The 21,263-nt window shown below is 35.9% G+C and overlaps 1 non-coding gene across 1 annotated transcript; it reads right to left on the minus strand.

Annotated features, from left to right (window-relative positions):
* Positions 1-9,373: 9,373 nt before the first annotated feature.
* LOC112440794 (U1 spliceosomal RNA) lies at positions 9,374-9,534 on the minus strand. Its single transcript, XR_003028804.1, has one exon. It is a non-coding gene; the product is annotated as a U1 spliceosomal RNA (small nuclear RNA).
* Between the last annotated feature and the right edge of the window lie 11,729 nt (positions 9,535-21,263).

Consider the following 21,263-nt stretch of genomic DNA (forward strand, 5'->3'; position numbering starts at 1 on the left):
GAAGATACACCCATCAAGATTTCTGAATCACAGGTTACTAGTTTGGAGCATGAAAGAAGGAAGATAGGGTACCTTGAAATGCTCTTGCTAAAGAAATGCTAATGCACCAGCATCTCCTCACCAATAGGCAGATGTCCTTGTTTGTTTATGCCCTCGGTTGTTTATGCCCTCAAGGTGGCCCAGTGTTTGCTAATCCTGTTCGCTAGACCACCTGCTAGATGGTCTGGTATCTCTTTGGAATATTGGGTACTCATCACCCTTTGATTTCAGGTTTGGGTTACCAGCCAAAATTAACATGATGGGAAAACATCCCATTTGACATCCTGTTGTACATGTAAAATTTACATATAATATAGTTAATTAATAACTGGTTGTAGTAATTAGCTTGTTATTAAAGCAAAGCAGATGTGTCAGCATCATTTCCATCATTCTGAGTCATTCTCCCTTTTAAGAATGGTGGGAAGATTTAAGAGCTGGATGTTAAATAAAATAAAAGATGAAAGATGACTACGTCTATCTATGCTGGAATCACCACCTGGTCATTTCCCACCCCTGTTACAGGAAGAGATAGCAAGGAAGGATTTCCCTTTAGTGAAATATATTTGGATTTTATATCACATGTTATTTCTTTGATCTGAAATCTCTGTCCATCTCTTCTTTTGTCCATTTGTTTAAAAAATTCGTTTATTTTCTTTTTAAGACATAGGAAATGTTTCAACATATTTTTCCAATTTATCTTTCAGAGGAGGTCTGCCTTTGTATTCAGATAGCACTCCATATAGGCCTTTATTTTGAGACTTAGTATATTTATTATATTCACATATTTATGAAATTCTTGAGTAAGAACCATGCCTTATTGCATAAGTTGGAATATGCAAAAAAGCTTCAACTGTAATGTAACATTGGAAATTTTACGGTTAGACTAAAATCTATGACAAATATTGATTTGGTGTCCCTACTTAATTCCTTTTTTATCGTGAAACATTTCATCGACTATTCATTTACGTTTTGCCCATTCCAACCTTAAAAGCTATTCCAGGCAGGCAAGCGGTAGGCTTTTCCATAAGCAGAGCCAGGATACGAAGACCTTGCTTTGTGCACAATGGATAGAGTAGGAGGAGTTATTTTCCATTTTGATACAAGATTTGTAATAGTTTATTTATGGAATAAGATTCAATAGATTAAATGTAACATTTACAATAAATGGCAATGCTGCTGCTTACAAAAGTACTGATATTTGTTACTTCATTTCCTACTGCCCTATGAGGTAGGGGGGTTATTGTGCTTATTATGATAAAACTGAAGCCCAGAGAGTTGAATAACTTGCCCAACCTCACATAAAAAAATAATTTATAGATTCATCATTCAAACCAATTCTAACTCAGGATTCCATGTTCTTTTCATTATATGAAGGCTCAATTTGTAAGTTATACAGTTAATAGCAGAAAGATGTACACATGATTTTAACTGATACAAATCTATTACATAAATCTATTTTTAGATACCTTTACCACGTTACTAATATTCAATGGAAAAAATATGCTGAAATTTAAAAAAATGTATACTAGATTTTCCTATTTATACAGCACCTAGTACTTTAAAAAGTGCTTGAATTTTCTTACAGGATTCTCACAATAATTCAAACTCAGAGGCTTACTCTTCCTTTATTATCAACTCATAAATATCCTAAAAATAGACATAAATTCAATCATTTTGTGACATTCTGTAATGCAGAAACTTGGTTACAAGGTTCTGAGAAAGTGAAACTATAAATTACAAGGCCATTTATAGCTTTGAAGCAAGAGAATCTTCTCATCTTCTAATGGTAAACTACCGTTCATCCATTTATTTACTGATTAATTATTCTATCATAGTCCAAGAACATGGCTTAGACCTATAGAGGATATGAGCATTAATAAAGTTTATCCTTTGCCATCAAGTGTTTAATTTGAGATTGAATATGTATGTGACATAGACATACATAATGCAAATATTTAGTAGGAAAGGTAAAAGACTGAAGGAATATTTTTAAAAGTTCAGTGTAAAGAGAATAATACCACTTCAGAGAATTAAGGAAGATTTTAGAGAAGAGACATTTAAATAGGATCCTGAATAATATAAGCAAGTAAAAAAGAAAGAAAAGAATCTCCTAGAGTCAGTGAATAATAAGATCAAAGACAAAAATAGAAAGGCACAGGTTGAGTTTTGGAAATAATTGGTTGGACTATAAAATATATGACAAGAAGCAGAAGGAGATAGGTCTAGAAAGATGTTTGAGGCCAGACAGTGAAAGGCCTGGAATATCAAGTGAAGAAATGGATTTTATTCGGTGACGATGGGGAGCTACTGAAGGATTTTGATTAGGAGAATGTGACAAGTTGGGAGATGGATTCCGTAATCATTTTCACATTTGGAAAGTGGAAGAAGCATCAGTTAGAGTGATGATAGTAGTACATTTGAAAATTGCCTGAGGCCTGGAGTTTGAGACCAGCCCAGCCAGTATAGTGAAACCCTGTCTCTGCTAAAAATATAAAACTTAGCCAGGCTTGGCGACGCATGCCTGTAATCCCAGCTACTTGGGAGGCTGAGGCAGGAGAATTGCTTGAAGCCAGGAGGCGGAGATTGCAGTGAGCTGAGATTGCCCCACTGTACTCCAGCCTGGGCGACAGAGTGAGACTCTGTGTCAGAAAAAAAAAAAAAATGTATTCTTCTTAAAATGCTTCAACAGTTCCCATTGTCTTCAGGGAAAATTAAAACTTTTCAATATGCCTGAGAAGATACCATGTTTTTTCATTTTTCCTTCTCCACCTCCCCTCACTTTACTGTAACATGAGGTGCTCTCACTCCTGATACTTTCCCCATCAGGAAAATGCTGCTTCTGTCTTACCTGACTGACTTCAAGAATATGTGTAAACTTTATTTGTTCAGGGAGATATTTTCCTTCTGTAAAACAATAAAATTCTCCTGTTATATGTCCCCATAGCACCATGAACTTCTCCTGCTCTGATTGTTATTCCATTTCATTGTAATTAGTTGTTTAATTGTGTATCTTTCCAGTTAGACTGCGTGCTCTATGGAGGCAGAAACAACATCTGTCTTGTTGAATCATGTGGACACGTGTACCTGGGTCATGAAGGTTTCTCTCAAATAGATGTGGGTATATATGTGTATCCTATGTAGAAAAAAATCCTGGAGTAGCAGCAAAGCAGTACATGCTATTTTATAACTGAGAATGAAGATGTTCACAGCAAATAAATATTTTAAGTTACTTGGTCGGTTTTTCCTTTTATAAATTAGAATGACCACGATTTTTGGTGAGGTGAGTCAAATTTTATGTTTCTGTTCATGATGTTAATATTTTGCTCTCGAGAACTGTTATTTCTCTGGGAGTTGGAGGATGGGAAACGTGCTTGCTTCCTCCTCTCTGAGTCTGCATGTATGTGCCTCCTGCATCATCATCATTGTCATTATCATCATCACCATCACCATCATCATCATCACCATCATCATCATCATCATGGCGGCTCTCATTTACTGGTCCCTGGCAATATGCCAGTTCTGGTGCTAGGAGTTTCATCCATGTTATTTAATCTAAACAACAAGAGATATTCCCTATTTTATATAATATTATTGATGAAGAAATGTCAAATTAGATTAAGTAGCCTGCTCAAAATTACTTAAAAAATGTTGCTCTCATTGAATTAATGAATAGAGCAGTGGTTTCTAGAGACTGGGAAGTGTTGGTGGGGTGAGGGAATAGTGACAGGTTGGTTATCAGATACAAACTTACACAGCTAAATAAGAGGAACAAGTTATAGTGTTCTGTAGCTCTATAGGATGAACTATAATTAACAATTTGTTGTATATTTTCAAATAGCTGCAAGAGCAGAGTTCACAAAAACTAGAAAAATGGGAAGAATATTGTTTTGTTTAATGTCTCACATGGACCTTAACAGTGATGATGGCCATATGTAGATGACAAGCTACATGTGCGATTGTTTTCTGATTTTGTAATTGTTAAAAGTGAGGCTCAGAGAGGGCAGAAGACTTGCTGTAGGTCACCCAGCTTGTAGGGCAACTGAGGCTCAGATTATTAACCCTAAATCCAATCTAATTATGCTTTCTCTCTGTCTCTCTTCTTTTCAGTGGGAATTTTTGGCATTTTTATTTATTCATTGATTCATTCATTTATTTATTTATTTTTGAGACTGAGGCTCACTCTGTCTCCCAGTCTGGAGTGCAGTGGTGCGATCTCTGCTCACTGCAACCTCTGCCTCCTGGGTCAAGCGATTCTCTTGCCTCAGCCTCCTGAGTAGCTGATATTACAGGTACCTGACACCACGCCCAACTAATTTTTGTATTTTTAATAGAGACACAGTTTCCCCATGTTGGCCAGGCTGGTCTTGAACTCTTGACCTCAGGTGATCCACCTGCCTCGGCCTCCCAGAGTGCTGGGATTACAGGTGTGAGCCACCATGCCCAGCCATTTTTGGCACTTTTAAAGGAAGATTATAGAAATGCTAAAATGATGTTGGTTTGAATTTGTTGATTCATACATGGTCTGCAGAATTTTTTATTCAGCACTATTGTAGTCAGCTATATTCCTCTACAATTACATCTGTAAGCACCATTGACTATTAGAAAAAGGTTTTGTAATTTTTTTCTATAGAAAGATAGAATGATAATTTAGCATTTCCTTTAGCATGATTGGTCAGAATTTGTTGTTTGTAATTCATAGTTTGGAGAAGTTTATTTCAGCTTTACAACTCATCATTGACAAAGCCGTCTCTGCAGCTTCCTTCACAGTCTTTTGTGTAGCAACAGGCTCTGGGAGCACTGCAGCTTGTTTACATCCTTGGGCGTGATCCTGACAGGCAAACTGGTTCATAAAGGCTATGTCTCACTCTGTAACCGCTTCCTTTAACACCAGCCTCCCTAGATTTTCTTCTGTGGATTAAGACGGTATGAAGCTGCAATTTAGTGGTCCCCAGGGCTCGCTCCTTCAGCAATTCCTTGTGGAGTAAAATATAAAGTCTGGTCACTTGCTGAGGTTTATCAGAGGTTGTCTTACAGTAGAAGCTGGTCTTGGCCTCAGACCAAGGAGTGTCACTTTTCTTTATACCCTTATTCAGCCTCATTGATCCGAGGTCCACTCCTTATAATTGAGGCCTGAAGCCAATAAGAAGAAAGGCCAGATTTGGGATTGGGTGGGAATAGAGGGGAACAGAATAGGCTTAAGATCCTATGATGCTTATGGAGAAAGCAAATTCCACAAATGATCAGCTCTGCTTCTGCAGAGAATGACGCTCTGGATGGATTTGCGGTGGAAAACAAAGGCTTCCCTCTCTGTTGATGATGAGCAGATGGAAGGAGCTGATGGGGTAAAGGAGCTATCAAATCCTCATCCTAAGTAGAATCTGTGTGGATTGCCAGAGGTAAATTGAGGCAGAAACAAGAATGTAAATCATCATTGGTGAAGTGTCTGTTCAAGTCTTTTGTCTGCTTTTTATTTTTTTTCCCCGATTGGGTTATGTGTCTTTTTTTTAATTGAGTTGTATGAGTTCTTTATATATTTTGGATTCAAGTCCTTCATTTGTTATATATCTGCCAATATTTTATCTTAGTCTGTAGCTTGCCTTTTCATTTCTTAACAATGGGTGTTAAAGAGCAGTTTTGTTGTATTAAAATAACACAACAAAAAAAAAACAGCTTTGGGCTTCAAGAATTGTTCTGTGTTATTTACCTTTGCAATTGTATTAATTTCTGCTTAATGTGTGTTATTTTCTTCCTTCTGCTTGCATTGGGTTAATTTGTTATTCTTATTACAATTTATTATGTGTAAGCCTAGGTCACTGATTTTAATCTATTCAACTTTTGTAATATAAGCTTTTAATGCCATAAATTTCTAAGTATTGCTTTACCTTGATCCCATGGATTTTAATATTATGTGTTCCTTTTCATTTAGTTCACAAAATTGTCTAACTTCCCTTGTGGTATTTCTTTGACTAATGGTTAATTTAGAAGTGAGGTGACAAGTTTCTAAATATTTGGAAAATTATCAGTTTTTTTATTTTTTTAAATTATATTCAATTATATTTGTATAATTTCAATAATATTTTTATATTTATTGGGAATAATTTTACGACCCAGAAATATGGTCATTTGTGGAAAATAGTTCATGTGCTCTTGAAAAGAATGTGTATTCTGGTTGTTGGTGGAGGTGATTATTTCATAAACATCAATTAAGTCAAATTACTTGATAATACTGTATTGCTCAAGATTTCTGTGTCTTTCCTGATATTTTTGTCTACTAATTTTTATCCATTATCGACAGAGGGAATTTGAAATCTTCAATAATTGTGGATTTAAGAAAATTGTATTTTTAGTATTTTCAGTTTTTGATGTATTTTGAAGTGCCATTAAGTGAATACGTTCTTAGAATATTTATCTCTTCTGGATTAACTGATCCCTTAATCATTATACAATGACCTGCTTTTTCCTTGATTTTATATAGTTATAGATAGAGATATTGATACTATATACTAATTTATAGCTGATATTGATATAATCAAGCTTGTTTGTGTATATGTGTGTATACCTGCAAAATACAACTTTGTTTCCTGACTTTTTAATGATCGCCATTCTAACTGGTGTGAGATGGGATCTCATTGTGGTTTTGATTTGCATTTCTCTGATGACCAGTGATGATGAGCATTTTTTCATGTGTTTTTTGGCTGCATAAATGTCTTCTTTTGAGAAGTGTCTGTTCATATCCTTCGCCCACTTTTTGATGGGGTTGTTTTTTTCTTGTAAATTTGTTTGAGTTCATTGTAGATTTTGGATATTAGCCCTTTGTCAGATGAGTAGGTTGCAACTTTGTTATTTATTCAACCTATATGTGTCTTTGTATTTAATGTCAATTTCTTTTAGATAGTGTATACTTTGGTCATTCAGGTTTTTTTTTTTTTTTTTGGTCATTCTGTTTAACTTTGTCTTTTAATTGGTATACTTATATCATTTACATTTAATGTGATTGATTGTATACATGTCTTTAAATCTGTCATCTTTTAATTCATTTCTTGTCTTATCTATTTTTGGGCTCTTAGTTTTTCTCCTTTTCTGCTTTGTTTTGCATGAATTACATATCTTTCCATGATTTGATTTGATCCTCTTTATTACTTTTTTTCCCCTAGGGTTTACATATACATATAATTTTTAACTTCTAGCAAGCTACCTTTTAATACTAGTCTGTCACTCTGTACATATTATAAGAACATCGTAACAGTACACTTTCATTTTCTATGACTGGTCTTGGTGCTATTGTCATATGTTTTATTTTAACAAATGTTATAAACTTGGCAATGCATTGTTACTGTTTTTGCTTTAAACAGCCAATAATATTTTAATGAGCTTTAAAAGTAATAAAATTAAATTTACCAACATATTTACCATTTCCGGCACTCTTCTTTCCTCTTAATGGATCCAAACATCTAGTTGATACAATTCTTTTTTTCTCACGAAGGACTGTCTCCTACATTTATTATAGTGCTTATCTGTTGTTAATGGATTCTCCCAGCTTTTATAGGCCTGTAAAAATTTTCAATCCATTTTCCTTTTGGAAGATATTTTCACTGGGTATAGAATTCTAAGTTGACAGTTTTTTATGGAGTATTTTAACAATGTTGCTTTACTGCGTTCCAGCTTGTGTTTCTATTTAGAAGCCTGTTCTGGTCACTACCTTCGTCGTTTTGTGTGTAATGTGTCTTTTGTCTTCCAATGGCTGGTTTTAAGATTTTTTTTCTCTGTCACTGCTTTGCTACAGTTGAGCTATGATTTATCTTTTTGTGGTTTTCTTTGTTTCTTCTATTTGGGGTATTTTGAGCTTCTTGGATCTGTAGAATTATAATTTTCATAAAATTACTGAAATTTTTAGCAATTTTTTCAAAAATTTTTTTTTTGTCTCACTACTCTTTCTATTCTGGAATTCAATTCCATGCTCATTACACTGTTCGAGATTGCCAATAACTTGCTGTTGCTCTGTTTATTTTTAAAGTCTTTTTTTTCCTCCATTTTATTTTGGATACCCTATCCTGTCATGTCTTTAAGTTTATTATTTGTTTTTCTTTTGCAGTGTCTAATCTGTCAGTCAGTGCACTTTTATGTCAAATGTTGCAGTTTCACTTCAGTTCAATGTTTTTAATCTTCTACTTTTTATTATACTCATACTTCTTGTACAAATTGAGTTGTATTTATAATTGTCCCCTAATTTATTTAACACCCTTGTCCACTAATTATCTTTATTTCTTTGATTTCTTTGTTATTGACTTTTTGTTATGCTTCATATTTTTCTGGTTCTTTTCTTGACTATTAATGTTTAATTGTATGCCAGTTATGAATTTTAGATGATAAATCTTGTTTTGTTTCTTTAAATAGTTTTGGTCTATGTTCCAGGGCATAACTAAGCTACTTTAAAGTTTGTTTTTAAGTTTTGTTATGTGGGTCTGGAGCAGCTTTTAAGTTAGGACTAATTCGTCTCAACTCCTAAGGCAAAACACGTTTGAGGGCTCTAATCCAAACATTGGCAAACTTTTTCTCTGGAAGACCAGATAATAAATATTTTATACTTTGTTGGCCAAATGGTCTTTGTTGAAATGGTTTAATTTTGCTATTGCAGCACAAAATCAGTCATAGATCATATGAAAACAGATGAGTATGGCTATGTTCCAATTTGGCCTGTGGGCCATGTTTTACTGACTCCTACTTTACTTAATGCTAAGCATAAGGAGAGCTTTCCATTGTAGCTGTTGAGAGCATGAACTAGTCCCATCTTTTAGTGAGCCTTGGAGATCATTCTCCCTGTTCCTTTCTAATGCTACTTGACTTAGCTTCAGGACTTATTTTACATGCATATACTGATCAGTATTTGGTTAAGTCTTTGAGGAAACCCTCTGATAATCTCTGGCGTTCATTCTCTTCTCTTCTCTTCTCTTCAGTAATCTGCCTCATGAATTGAGAATTCTTAGACTTCTTCTTCTTCTTCTTCTTCTTCTTTTTTTTTTTTTTTGAGATGGAGTCTTGCTCTGTCACCCAGGCTGGAGTGCAGTGGCATGATCTCAGCTCACTGCAACCTCCGCCTCCCAGGTTCAAGCAATTCTCCTGGCTCAGCCTCCCAAGTAGCTGGGACCACAGACGTGTGCCACCATGCCCAGCTAATTTTTGTATTTTTAGTAGAGACAGGGTTTCACTATACTGGCCAGGTTGGTCTTGAACTCCTGACCTCAGGTGATCCACCTGCTTCAGCCTCCCAAAGTGCTGGGATTACAGGCGTGACCTGCCGAGCCCGGCCTGGACCTGTTCTTCAACCATGAAGACCAGGGGAAAGTGCTAACACAGTCCCCACTACCACAAATTATGCAGTTGACTTTCCCACATTTGGGGAAATTGCAGGGGTCAGCACATCCGGAGTGCAATGGATGAGCCTCGTGCTGGGAAAATCACCTTCATGATCATGGTATCTCCCCTGCCAGTAAGTATGAATTCTTAGCCTTCTTAAACCCTGACCTCTGCCTCTTCAACTCAGGGAAAACACCCAGGTCCTACTGGTTTGATCTGTTTTATGCTGCATACTCTCCCCAGGCAGTAAGCTAGAGCAATCTTAGGACTCTTTTACTTTGATGTCTGATTCTTGGGGATCACTGCCGTTATTTACTTGTTTTTCAATGTTGGAAAACTGTTCTTTCCTATATTTTGTGTGCTTTTTCCCTATTATTTCAATTATGTATAAATTTAGTCTGTTATTCCATCATGACCAGGAGCATACCACCTCTGCTTTAAAAAGTGCTTTTTAAGTACTGTTCATCTATTACTTATAAAGTCTCGATGATTATCCATATTTGCTTTCTATCCATGAATTTTAACATTTAAAAACAGGTTTTTCTGATTTCTCTTTTGTATATTTTACTTATAAAAATAATTAGTTACATCCATATAAATACTTGAAATTTAGCAGTTTTTCACTATGGTAAAAATTTGTTAAAGTTTCTGAATTTTTCAACATTGTTCCCTCTAAGCTTATAAAACCTTTTCATCTGTAAACGGGAACTTTTCTGCCTCGTTTTTACCTCTCACTTTTTTTCCACTAGCCCGTCATCTTAAAACTTACTATGCTAATACTACTCTCGATACCTACAATTTCCTTTTCATATTAATGGATTTTCATTAAGTGACAGGTTGTATTATCCCTGATTGTGTAAAGGAGTATTTTCTTGTCAAATTTTAGTTTTAGACTGAGAAGGTGGGAAGCTGAGAGGGTTTTGGCACAGGTTATACCTTATATTAATAATAAAATTTCAAAATTAAAATACAAGTGGCAACGGTTAGAAATCTAAGAGACAAGACGATGAGTCAGGCTGGTATTATAATGTGGGCTTCCACACAGGGATGAGAGCAATTACAATGTCTGGGCAGTTAAACAGCAAGACATTCTTAGCTGGATGACAGAACAAAATTGTGGTTGGGGCTCTTGGTTTTAGTCTGATTCCACCTGTACTAGATCAAGTAGGACTCAGATATTTGTGAATGTGGATCATACCTTTCTGTTGTTCACACTTGTGATGTTCTGGGCCCTCCTTTTTGCACCTCTTTTGTTATTTAGCTGAGATATGACACGAGAGGGAAAGGAACAGGATGCGTCTTCCCATCAGGAGGAAAATAGAATCAGCTATTCTGAGCATTTTAAATCTTTTGGGGTTACATGAGACATTTCAGCTGCTACATCAACTAAACACTTCAGTCAGTCAACGTTTACCAAGTATATTGACCCTCCATATCCACAAGTTTTGCATCTGAGGATTCAAACAACTGAGGATCAAAAATACAGAAAAAGTAAATAAATACATATACAATGATAAAAATAATACGATTGAAAACAAAGCATAACAATGATTTGCATAACATCTACATTGTTTTAAGTATTATAGGTAGTCTATTGATGATTTAAAGTATAGAGGAGGATGTTTGTAGGTTATATGTAAATACTACATTTTATGGAAGACGCTTGAGCATCCACAGATTCTTCTGTCTGCGGGGATCCTGGACGCAATCCTCCATGGATACAAAGGGAAAATTGTACCTGTTATTTGCTAAATACTGAGACTATAATGGTTATTACACGTCTTCTAACTTTATAAATGTTAGTTTCTGGTTAGGAAGATTGATGTATAAGTAGGTAACTTTACTTATTATTTCTAGTATTAGGGGTATACGTGAGATGCTCAGGAGCCCCCTTGAACAATTAGCAAGCCTTGTCGTGACTTCTTTAGTAAATGCATTATCTTTGATGCTGGGAATCTTTATCACACATTGTGTTAATATACTTCTATCTCTACTGATTACCCATTATCTGTAATTTACTCATAGAAAAGGACATGATGCTATTTTGTTCTTAAGTAACCAATTTTCTTCTTATTTTTGACATTATAGATTAAATCACTATATTACTTTTCCTTGACTCTAAATATATTTTAGAAGTAGCACCTTTTAAATATAATTTTAATATTCTACTTTTCAAGTTGCTGAGAAAAAGTATTTCCAATTAGGCTTAGCCCTGAAGAACTGATTGTCATTATTAGCAATCTTGCAGTATGAGAGAGATTTTTTTCTTATTTAATTCCTAGTCATCTAAAAGAGACAGATGTTGATTTAGCAGGCAAATAACACCAAATAATTTCAGGACTGGTGTCAGGCAGTTTTTTCTGTTGTCAGCTTATGAACTGGTGTGATCCTTCCTCTACTCCCAACTTCTTTTTCTCTTTTTGGGCACATTAGATTGAGTTAATCTGCCTCCTTCTGAGGCACAGAAAGGAAAAAGCCAACTGCATCCAGTTGACAGAATTCATGTGAAGGCATTAGGATATTTGAACAGAGTTTCTAACAGGGAAAAATCTCAAGACATTTATGTTTGCAAGTATCTTTGGAAGCCTGGTACCACAGAAATTTGAGGGTAAAAGGATATGTCCAGGTTTCTTCCAGACTGGTAGTTTTAGAGTGCACATCTGAATTAAAAAATCTTGATAAATAATTACTTTGAGGGAATGAGTATGTTCTACAAAAGAATGCTTGAATTGCCGTGGGGAATCAGATTATCTTTCATCCTAGTATTTGTTTTTTAATGACCTTCGTAAAACGTATCTGGTGGGTGTCACTCCTCACACGAGGCTTAGCTGGGATACATACTGGGGAGTGTACGATCAGACAAATGAGAGAAGAAATGGACTCAACTGTGCTGCCGGCACCACATGGGCAACCACAAATTTCAGTGCTGAGAAGTCAGGCACACTCTGTGTAGTGTCAGCTGGCATCCATATTTGGGAAGGCTGCCTCCAGCAGGTTAGAATTAGCATTGAGGTGCAGGAAACAGGGGCATCTGAAGTCCAATGGCAGCAACTGAAGGTATCGGGAGCAAGACTAGCTCTTCAGGAGGATTTCAAGAATGCAGGACTGTATAAGCTGGAGTCAGGGAATGAAAAGCATAGTATCCAACATGGGATCAGTGGACTGGGAACTTGGGCTCGGGGGAGGCTATTTATGTATAATAGGGAGGTTGGGGGAGGGAAGAATGTACAAACAGGAACAGAGCTCCCTTAGACATATTAGATACCATTTGATGAGAATGAGGCTACTTTCAGTTGCTGCTGCTGATGTACTGTCCTTCTAGTTTAATTTGGGCTTGGAGACTAACCAGGGGTGGGCCTGCAAAGGTGAAGGTAAAGCAGCCCAAAGTTGACTCTAGGTCTTATTCTAGTATCTAATTTCCCTCCTAATCGTTATCCTCACTCCTTTTACATTTTCTGTTTCTTGCTTGGATTACATTTTGCTGGTAACAATTTGCTGTGAAAAGTATAAACTCTTCCCACTCGGAGTGTTTCTCCACATATCTCTTCTCAAGACCTGCTTAGAGCTAATTTTCCAATCTTGTTTCTTCCAAGTCCCTGAGGTCCAGCTAAACCATTGTTCACTGTGCTTGAGTCACATACTTCTGGCCATCTCTGTGACTTCGAGATGTGCTCAAATTTTTTCTTTTATACCACTCTATTTGCTTACCGAATGCTAACTTTTTGGCTTTGTAGGTCAAACAACCCCAATATATGATGGGCAACTCAAGTCACATGGTGATTTAAAAGACTACGGCTAAGCATTCCTTCTCAACCAGGGCCCAGTAGTAAGCCAGAATCTGTTTCTCCAAAAAAAAAAAAAAAGAAAGAAAAGAAAAAAGAAAGTATCAGTAAAGAATGGTATAGTTTTGCTTCAATATCCTAAAAATCTGTGGTGTGATTCACCTAGAGATTCTTGCCAAATGCCTATCTGCTTCAGACATACCAAGCACTATCAGATCTGCTGGGTCACACAGCCTGATTGACAGAACAGCTTGCTTGACAGCTGGACAGGTGCAGAGCCTTTTCTTATTCTGCTCCCCACTCAGTATGCTGACAAATAAAAAAAAAATCTGGGCTTGGGCTTGTGGCCAAAACTGACCTTTTAAAATTCAGTAGGTTATGAAATACCTCATGAAGCCTTTAGAAAAATAGCTAATAGTTTTTCCTTGCCAATGAAATAACTTGTTTTTTTCCCTGAGAACTTGGAGAGTTATGTTTTTATTATTTTCTATGTTTTTTGTGTTTGCTACCAACTAAAACCCTTGGAGCATTTTTTAAGATGTCATTAGGCCTGTATAGTAATCCTAACCAAGGGCAAGTGGTTAATCCTTTAAGTTTGTTGAATTATTGCATAAGCAAAGAATCAGCCAATAAATACTTATAAGACAAATGTTCATATTGCACAAATAGGAGATATGGATTCAATGTATATAGAACACTGATACCCTTAGTATCAGTCCATATATCAACACTGATACCCTTAGATACCTAAAGAAATTATTCAGTTTTTGAAAATTTATAATTTGTGTTCTGTTATACAGAATGGATGTGACAGATTATGTTTATATATTTTAAATTTTATTTTCTAGTTTTAGATTTACAAAAAAAGTGCCAAGATAGTACAGTTTCCATACACCCCACATATAGTTTCTTCTCTTATTAGTATCTGTCAGTACTATGGTACATTTGTCACAACTAGTGAACAAATATAGATGCATTATTCCTAACTAATGTTCATATTTTTAAAGATTTATTTAGGTTTTTTAAACCTATTGTTGCTTTTTTGTTACAAAATCCCATCCGGAATACCACATTACATTTAGTCGTCTTGTCTCCTTTGTCTCTCTTGGCTGTGACAGTTTCTTTGTTTCTGATAACCTTGAAAGTTTTGAGACATCCTGCTCACATATTTGGTAAAATGTCCATCAATTGGAATTTGTCTGATATCTTTCTCATAATTAGATTGGGATTCTGTGTTCTTGGGAGGAATACCAGAGAGGTAAAATGCCATTTTCATCATATCAAGTTCAAGGATATATACCATCAATAAGAATTTTCACTGTCATATTAACCTTGATTACTGGGCTGAGACAGTAATTGTCAGATTTCTCTACTCTAACATTGTTCCTTCCCCGATTTGCACTACTCTACTCCTGGGGAGGAAGTCTCTCTGCAGAGCCCATAGGTAAGGCATGGAGAGTTATCTTCGCACTTGAGGGTGGAGGATCTACATAAATTATTTGGAATTCTTCTGCATGGGAGATGTGTCTCTTCTCCTTCCATTTATTTAAAATGAATTCATAATTCAATCATATATTTAAATGAGTGTGTATTCATGAATATTTATACTTTGGGTTATAATCTAATACCATATTTTGTTCAAATTGTCTCAGATTTGGCCATTGTTGGCCTTTGTGTTCTTATGTTATACCATAATCATTATGGGTTCTTTTGAGCACTTCCTTACTTTCTATCACTGCAAGATGCACTGGTCTCATCTTGTATATTTCCTGCCTCAGTCCTAGATTCAACCCTTTTTCCAAGGAGTCTTGGTAATAGAGAATGGTATTTTTGTTGGAGTATGGTATTGGAAACCAAGATCTGGATTCTAGGTGTACTCATTACTATTTGGGTGTCATTGCTTTTAGGTCTTCTTGGCTGACAAAGCATGAACATACATGTGTGTGTACTATCCTGTCTATATATATATATATCAATATTGCTGTATGCAATTATTTGCATTTATATTAAGCTAAACATGAGCTTATACTAATGTCTCTATACCTTGCTTATCTGTAAATACCCATTCCAAAATATGAGAAACCTGACTTCTACCTTCTATCATAAATTCACTTAATTGTTCCAATGGTTTGGAATTGTTAACCCATATTTTCATGGGAAATAACTTTATCAACCAGAGTGCAGTGCTTCTGCACACTTTCCCTTTCTTTACTCTTACTCAGGTCAGCACTTTCCCCCGAGATTATTTTATACATTCGTAGTACAATTGATTCTCTTGTGACTGTCTGCTTCCATCATAGGATTCCTCAACACCCTAAATGATTTAAAAATTTTTACAGACATTAAGGTTCAATCTCTGTGCCATAAAGTTCAATGTGTTTTGACAAATGCATAGTGTCCTCTATCTAGCATGAAAGTATTACACAGAATGTTTTACTACCATGAAAAAAATATTGCCTGTGCTTCACTGATTCAACTTTGTTCACCCATAATCTACCGGCAAACACTGATCAGTTTACTGTCTCTATTGTTTTGCCTTCCACAGAATGTCATATAAATGGAATCATACAGAATTTCAGACTGATTTCTTTTACTCAGCAATATGCATTTAAGATTCATTCATGATTTTGCATGGCTTTTATAGTGTAATAACCATATTTTCTAGCTTCTATATTTGATACTTTGATATCTTGAGGTCCGGGAGACCCTGGAGGGATCTGCTTTGTCAAGCTAATTCCTAGACATAGCAGATCAATCTTTACCTTTCCTATGGAAACTAACCAATCTAGACCCTATGCTCCACAACCTCCCTCTTTATCCTCTCACATTACAAGGTACAATCTCCTCTAATCATTCTAGGGCAAAGTAATTTAGGTCTGTGATCCACTTGGGTTAATATTTGTGAAAGGTAAAAGGTGTTTGTCTATGTTCTTTTCTTTCCCCCACTTTTTTGTATATGAATGTCCAATTGTTACAGCCACCTTTGTTGAAAGGCCATTTTTTTCTTTACTGAATTGCCTTTACACTTTTGTCAAAGATTATTTAGCTAAATTTGTCTAGATCTATTTCTGCACTCTCTGTTATGTTTCACTAATCTATGTGTCTATTTTCCTCAATGATACCACACTGTATCTGTATTGTAACTTTATACTAACTTTTGAAATTTAATAATATGTGTCATCCAGCTTTATTTTTCTCCTTTAGGATTGTGTTGGCTATTCCTTGCGTTTTAATTTTTCATGTAAAGTTTAAAATTAGTTTGTCAATATCCAAACATAATTTGCTAGAATTTTGGTTGGGATTGTGTTGACTCTATAAATCAAGTTGAGACAAATTGCCATCCTCATGCTACTAAGTCTATTAATCAATGAACATGGAATATCTCTCCATTTATTTATGTCTTCTTGGATAGTCTATTTTTTCTTCTTATTCTTCCTGCCTTTCTCCCTCCCAGGAGAAATTCTTGGCCTTCTGAAACTTCACCAAAAAGTCAACTCTGAAAAGGCAGATTAATAGAAGAAAAGACATGCAAATTTATTTAACATGTATACACAAGAGGCTTCAGAATAAAGACCTAAGCCCCCAACGAGATACAGAAGCTTATAGACCATCTTGAGGTTAAAATAATGTGGGCTCAGAGCATGGCCAAAAACATGTTATGGTGGTAAATCAGATTTGAGGGGCAAGACAGGTTATGGGAGAGATAAAGGAAGAAGCTATGCTAGCAAAGGTGGCCTTGTTACATAGACGAAGTCTCATAGGCCATAGCCCTCAGAGAGAATAGAGGATAACTATTTCCTTTCAAAGTTTGAAAGATGTCAGGCTCAATCTCTACTAGAGCCGGGAAAGGCCGAGAAAGGAAAGACCTGGCTGCATTAATGGAGATTCTCCACAGATGCAAATTTCTTCCACAAGAGAGAGTTTTGCAAGGTCCCTTCTGTCTTCCGACCCCCACTGGCAGCCATTTCAAAATGTGTCAAAGATAGATATTTTGAGGTAAAGTATTTTTATTTCCTTCAAAATCATTCTTCATTTAGGTTAGAGTTTTTTATATCTAGTATTCCCTTTGATTCTTTCTTAGTTTCTCTCTGCTTACCTTTCCTATTTCTTCTTGCATGTTGTATATTTTTTTATTACAGTTCTTAACATATTATAGCTATTTTAAATTCCCTGTCTTTTCCAAAGTCTGTCATATCTAAATTTGGTTCTGATGGTTGCCTTGTCTCTTCAGGCTGTTTTTTCTTCATATTTATCGTGTTTTCTAGACAATGTATCAAGTAATAGAAACTGAGTTAAAGAAACCTCTAATGTGACTTTTTATGTTATATGGGTAGGAATTAGGTTGTGTTTAATGTTTGGTGTAGTTGTAGGTGCCAGAGTCTTCACATTCCTATAGTACCGTTGTTTTTGCTTTTGTCTTGTTTATTCCCTTTGGGATTCTCCCAAAACTCCTTTTTTTTGGGCGGGGGTGGGGAGGTTGTTTTTGAGACAGGGTCTCACTCTGTCACTCGGGCTGAAGGGCAGTGGCATGAGCAGAGCTCACTGCAGTCTCGACTTCCTGGGCTTACACAATCCTCCTTCCTCAGTCTCCCATGTAGCTGAGACCACAGGTGCTCACCACCATGCCCGGCTAACTTTCTGATTTTTTGTGGAGACAGAGTCTCACTTTGTGGCCCAGGCTGATCTCAATCTCTTAGGCTCAAGCAGTCCTCCCACCTCAGCTGCCCATACTGCTAGGACTACAGGCATGAACCAGTGCACCCAGCCAAAACTCCATGTTTGATAGAGTCTATATCTTGATATTCTTTGAGCTGTAGTTCACTGCTACTATACTGGAGACCTAATGGTGTTGCTTAAAGTCTGAGGGAGAGGAAGTATTCTGTAATCTTATGATAAAATCTCAGTGTTGTAGTGGGCCTACCTCCTCAAGCTGTGTGCTTCACAAATGTTTCTTAGCTTCCCCCTCTTTAGATTGAACATGAAAGCTAGAGGGGGCTTGAGTCAGAGAAATGACTTTTTCCATGTGAGATGACTCTCTGGTAAAGTCTTTACTTTAGAGAGTGGGCTTTGTTATGGATAAGGCTCTGTGTATTTCACAATGTCTTTTCTTGTCGGACCCCTGCCATAGCCATCTTTCTTGAATTTTCACATTAAGAACCTTATATTATTCTTGGCAATAAAGCCCAGAAAAGTGTGACACCCCTATCAGACTGTTAACCCCAGGAGTTTCTCTCTTTGATGCTAATCTGCATTTAGCCTCCAGGAATTCATCAAAGTTGCCATTTAAGTGTTCTTCCCAGTTTTTGACTCCAGAAGGCTTCTGCTCACAGTAAACAGATACCAGCTGTAATTGTTGGGAATTACCTGCGTGTCCAGATTTTGCAGTGGTAGTTTCGCATGAAACCTGTCTTCAGCATCCATTTCATGTTTTATTTGTTGTAACATAGGAGGGTTGAGTTCCAGACTCTTTACATGTCATAGGTGAAACTGAGAGAATTGCTATCTTAATACTATTGAGACTACCAATCCATGAATATAGTATATCTCTACATCATTCACGTTCTTATCCTTTTTGATGTAACAGAATAATGCTGAGAAAACATGTTTTTGTTTCCTAAGAAATATATTAATTATCCCAAGGAATTAAAATCAACTATAGTATTTTTTTTACTTGATGCTTTACATGGTTTTATGACTTTAATAAAAAATTGCTGCTTTCCTCTCCAAATGGTATGCTCAAGCATTGTTTTTCTCTGAACTGATGTGCTTGTATCCAAAATGTTTTCCCAGTTGCTAAAAATCTTTATCCTTAAATTGATTTATATCTCTAACTTGAGTTATAGCTCTAGGAAGTGCCTACTAATTTGGGGAATATAAGTAAAGTGCCTCTCCTATAAAGTTTATTTTTTAATCCTATAAAAGTTAATTTTGCCATAGGAATAAAGAAGAAATAAGCCAGAGGAACTGAAATATAAAAGCTGATCAAAGTTATTATAGGAACACTTGAAAACTTTTCTCTATGTGACAAAGCATACATCTGTGTCTTTATTAAATGAAATTACTGCCCAGCAGATCGTAAAATTACATGATATAATTTCCCTGTACCACAGAACTTCCTATGACTCACACGCATGAACTACCTTGTGTTTAACTAGCACTTATTTTTTCTAATACAAACCTAGAGCCAAATTAGTTATTAAGCTTCCAGGAAAATGAACAAGATTGTCTTTGCTTTTATTCTCTCTCTTTAAAACCACAAATTTACTTAATGTTATTTTTTTTTCTGTTCAAATAAGAATTCCTTGCCAATTTTGATAAAAATCCAAAGCAATTGGCAGGCATTGATATTTCCTCCCTATTCTGCTTGTCTTATGTAAAATGACCCACCAATATGTCTCCAAGTAATTTACCTCCCCATCTCTGGAAGCACCATTAATAATAGCAGTCCTTTAAGAAATTTCAAGAGTTTCACCTGCTTTTCAGGTAGCTTAGCAGCAGTCAACCTGGACAATATTCAGCAATCTTCTTGTTACAATAATTCTATCCACCTTTTTGTGTAGAGGATCAGATTTTTATATCTTTAAGAGGACAACAATGATGACCATGATTTATTAAGTAACTCTACTCTTTTAGAAATTTTGCATGTGTACTTCTTATTTAAGTTTCACTGTAATTTTATGAGTTAAGGGCTGCCGCAGGCACAACTGGATATGGCCAGACATGTTTTAACCAATATAATCCAATTTCAAAGATGAGTAAACTGTCCAGAGACTATTTTACCCAGGATCGTTTAGTTAATAGTCAGCAGAACTGACATCTAAACCGAGGCGTCATGCCCTGCCAGGTTATCTCTGAACCCTTCACTTTGCAGGAGGCTGGCAGCTTTCCGTGGGCAGTAAGTGTTTCAGTTGAACTAAAGATTTAATACCAAGAGTCCCTAGAAGAGCAATGTAAGTGCAATTTGTTGATGCAATATTGCAAAAGAAGAGTAGGTTAAAACCATCTACCTGTGAATCAAAAGAAACACAATTCATGATCAAAACCAAGACAAGTTCCCTATGATCAAACTTATGACTTAAGATTTCTTGGTTGAAGAGAAATATGAGCACAACTTTCTTGGACTGTGGATTTTTTTCCCCTTTCCCCACCTTCCTCTCCTTTTTTTTCTCCTTTTGCTTTCTTTCTTCCTCTCTGCCTCCTTTTTTTCCCCTTCTCTATGTTTCTTTCTTTTTACTTCTTTTGTCTGCTTTTGGCCTTTTACTGGGAAATTACAAGAAGAGACTGCATTTGGCTATGTGGGCTGACAGAGTCTAATGTGCTAAGTTTGAGGACCAGAGCATGGGTCAGGCCACATACTACCCACTGCTTGTATTTGTATGATTCCATGAGCTAAGAATGGCTTTTACATTTTTAAATAGTTAAAAAAGAATTATATTTTGTGACACATAAAATTATATGAAATTTAAATTCAGAGTTCATAAAGTTTATTGGAACACAGCCATGCTCATTCATTTACACATTGTGTCTGACTTCTGTTCGGCTACAATGGCAAAACAGAACAGTTGCACCAGAGACCACATGGACTCTATAGCCTAAATTATTTACTCTCTGGCCGTTTATAGAAAAGTTTGGTGACCCATGTTTTAAAAGGTTAATTCTAGCCTCCAGATCTTAGAATTTAACAAATGCTTGGAACTGAACCAGTAGGCCTCCCTATTTTGGAACGAGGAATTTTTGTTTGTTAAAATGCAGATCTTTCTAGAAGACAATTAAGCCTATTAATCACTAGAAATGGGTTAGACTTTGTTGATTAGATCCTTACATGGCATGTAATAAACAGCCAGGACTAATAGATGAAAGATGTTGGAGAACACATGGTTTTCTCTAGGCCATGCTAACAAGATGGGGTAGACAGGCACTGGAGTGGGGTGAAAAAATACAAAACACAGACATTTAAGGCAGACTTAGGATGTGTCTAACTCACCATAGCATCTTAGTATACATTTTTTATTTTAATCTTCATAATCCTACCATGTAGATATAAAAACATTAATTTTTATTAAGGAAGAAATGGAGCATCAGAAAGAT

This window comes from Pan paniscus, chromosome 7, assembly GCF_029289425.2.
Source record: "Pan paniscus chromosome 7, NHGRI_mPanPan1-v2.0_pri, whole genome shotgun sequence".
NCBI classification, from domain to species: domain Eukaryota; kingdom Metazoa; phylum Chordata; class Mammalia; order Primates; family Hominidae; genus Pan; species Pan paniscus.